The sequence below is a fragment of the Pygoscelis adeliae genome, unplaced genomic scaffold (assembly GCF_000699105.1).
Source record: "Pygoscelis adeliae isolate BGI_AS28 unplaced genomic scaffold, ASM69910v1 Scaffold71, whole genome shotgun sequence".
Taxonomy (NCBI): Eukaryota; Metazoa; Chordata; class Aves; order Sphenisciformes; family Spheniscidae; genus Pygoscelis; species Pygoscelis adeliae.
Window position 1 is genome coordinate 5474055 of NW_008824356.1, and position 2622 is coordinate 5476676.

At 43.2% G+C, this 2622-nt stretch overlaps 1 protein-coding gene across 1 annotated transcript in view; it reads left to right on the top strand.

Moving 5' to 3' along the window:
- Nucleotides 1-2622, top strand: part of FLVCR2 (feline leukemia virus subgroup C cellular receptor family, member 2) — a 42460-nt gene that overhangs the window by 6819 nt on the left and 33019 nt on the right. The window lies entirely within an intron of this gene.

Here is a 2622-nt window from a genome sequence, read left to right on the forward strand (position 1 = left end):
AAACAGATGCGGCAATGGAGAGAGGAAGAAATGCAAAGCACAGGGGTTTTATTTTGGTCCAGAAATTGGCAAACGATATAAAGGAGTGATTGAACAGTTCACAGAGCCAGAAACAAAACAAAACAGCCCTGAAATCAGAGGAGAGGAGTTCTGGGAAGTGTGGGCCTATAGGTATGAAAAATACTTGACTAAATTGGCTTTGGGGGAGCCAGGGTTGCTTCCATGGCTGGCTCATGTTCACTTGACAGGCTGCAGTCACCAGAGGCTGGGCGGTACTTTCATCCATCTGCTTTCAGCTGTTATTTTCAGCAGGGTCTGTGTTTCAATCATTCTTGATTTACCATTTGACTTTTCTGATTGGACTGAGACTTCGGTTTAGTGCGAGCAAACGGCTCCCTGCTTGGCAAGGTTCTGGCTTGCTACGGACTTTTTGTTGGTGGTGGGTAAAACTGAGGATTTTCGAGAGAAATTTAGGAGCTGAAGGTAGGACTAAAACACAACTCAAGATGACAGACTGTTTCTGACTCCAGTTTGGAGTAGGGCTGGTAGGAGGCAAAGGACCCAACGTGTGTTTCTTATTCCTCTCCCATATATCTAAAGATTTTTCTTTGTGTGTGTGCTCTTTTTTTAGTCACATGTAACGAAATTTAACTGTTCTCGCTGTTTTCCTAATGTATGACAGTGTCTCCTCAACTTTTTATTTTTTTCTTTATACTCTTTCCGCTTTTTCTTTTTCTGTGACCTAAGCCTGAAAACCACGTTCAATCCCCGTTAGTCACTGATATCTTCCTCTCTGCTGCCCAGAGACCTTTGACTGCAGCAGACTACCATACAGTACCTAACTCCATTATCCTGCATTTATCCGAGTTTACAAATTAAAGGTGCCGTGAACTGTGATAACACTTTCAGTTACAGATAGCTAAAGCTACAGTCCTAAAGTCATACAGACCTAAATACATGTAGGTGACATAGTTAAGTTAGTCTTGAGTAACTTAAATAATGTCTTACCATCTGCAAATTTTGCTCCTCGCTCTGCTTTTGAGGTTATTAATAAATGATGCTCCTCTGAGCAAACCCAGTTTGCCTTGCTAAAAATCGCCTGTTTCTTTCTTTTCTTGAACTTTGCTTTTCAACTACTCTTTAATAAATGGTAGTGATTACCCCTGGGTAACTTTGATTTCTTTATAATATTGTGGAGAATTTTGTAAAAACCTTTTCAAATCTGATGAACCTAAAAGTTAATTTTCTGTACTATTTTACTGTTATATCCTCAGTTCTCAGACTAAGCAGCTGTTGGACCATGACAGTCCTTTTCCTGCCCCATTTCACCTCTGCGCTCTCTGCACCGCTATCACTCATTGCATTCCTGATACATTTAAATGACAAATTTATTAGAACAAATTCCTCTGTTCTTTCTGTTGTCTCAGTACAAAACTTGGACTAACTTTGGGTGCCAAACCTAATAATAAATGGGACTGAAAACCTCTTTTCTGGCTCTTGCTTCTGAATTTGCCTTTCTTGTTTATTATGTAAAAGGGCTACATTATGGTTATGTTGTGCCGTCGTAACGAGCATCTGAGGTGAGGCTGGAGGTTCACTGGCAAAGCTGTGGGCTGAGGAGGGGGAGAGTAGGAAGGTTTGCAGCTCTGCCCTGCGGTGCTTTCAGCAGAGCACATAGGGAAGGCTGCAGTGGCTTTGCTTGTCTCCAGCTGTGCTCCTGGCCACTCTACTGGGAGTAGGAAACCTAAGCAGGTCACACAAGAGGTGAGCTCTGTGAGGCTACACAGCAAGAACCACTTAAGGTGACATTTGCTCTCCTTGGAGTAATTTGTCCAAAGCTTTGTTTTGTTCTGTTTTGCTTGCATGGGAAATAAGAACGTAAAGGCATCAAAGCTGAGTGTCTGCCTTTGCTCCTGGCAGTAGTCAGGTGGATAAGTCAGAGGACAGCGCCAGTAACCTCTGACAGTGTTCCACAAAGTAAATACAAGCCAGAGAAACTTCACTTTTTCATTCTCTGATGCAAGTATTTGTTTCAGGAATACAACATCCTAAAGGCAGGTCATCGCTCCCATTTTTCCAAGTGAACTTTGAGCTGTGTGTTTAATGCTGGAAGAGAGCTGAACAACACTGGCATGCAACCAAGACCACGTTTTAAAGCTTGCGCTGAGTAATGTTTGTACAATTCAGATGACACGATGAACTGTAGATCACAAGTGATCTCCAGGCAGGAATCTGTCAGAGTGGCATGTTGCTAAAGTAATGGGAGAACAAGAGCTGACTCATTAACTGCAAGTTCCCTATGAGGATGAAAACAAACATCACTTTTGGCTCTTTTGCTTCAGTCACATTGAGATGTTTTCATTTTGACTTCACTGGATGTTTACACTTCGTAGTGTGCCATGTCATGAAAAAAAACATCAGAAGCCAACCCAAATGAAACCCAAAACTGGTTCATCATCCATGCGTCCACCCTGGCATCTCTGGCTGGATCAGGCACTGTCCACATGCACTCAGGCTCCCCCAGGACACGGTTCTGGGTCAGTCCACGTCCTGTTCATCGCTTTGGTTTATGCACTGACGACTGAAGTCTCGCCTGCACCGGGCCTTTCTCAGGCCGGGGCG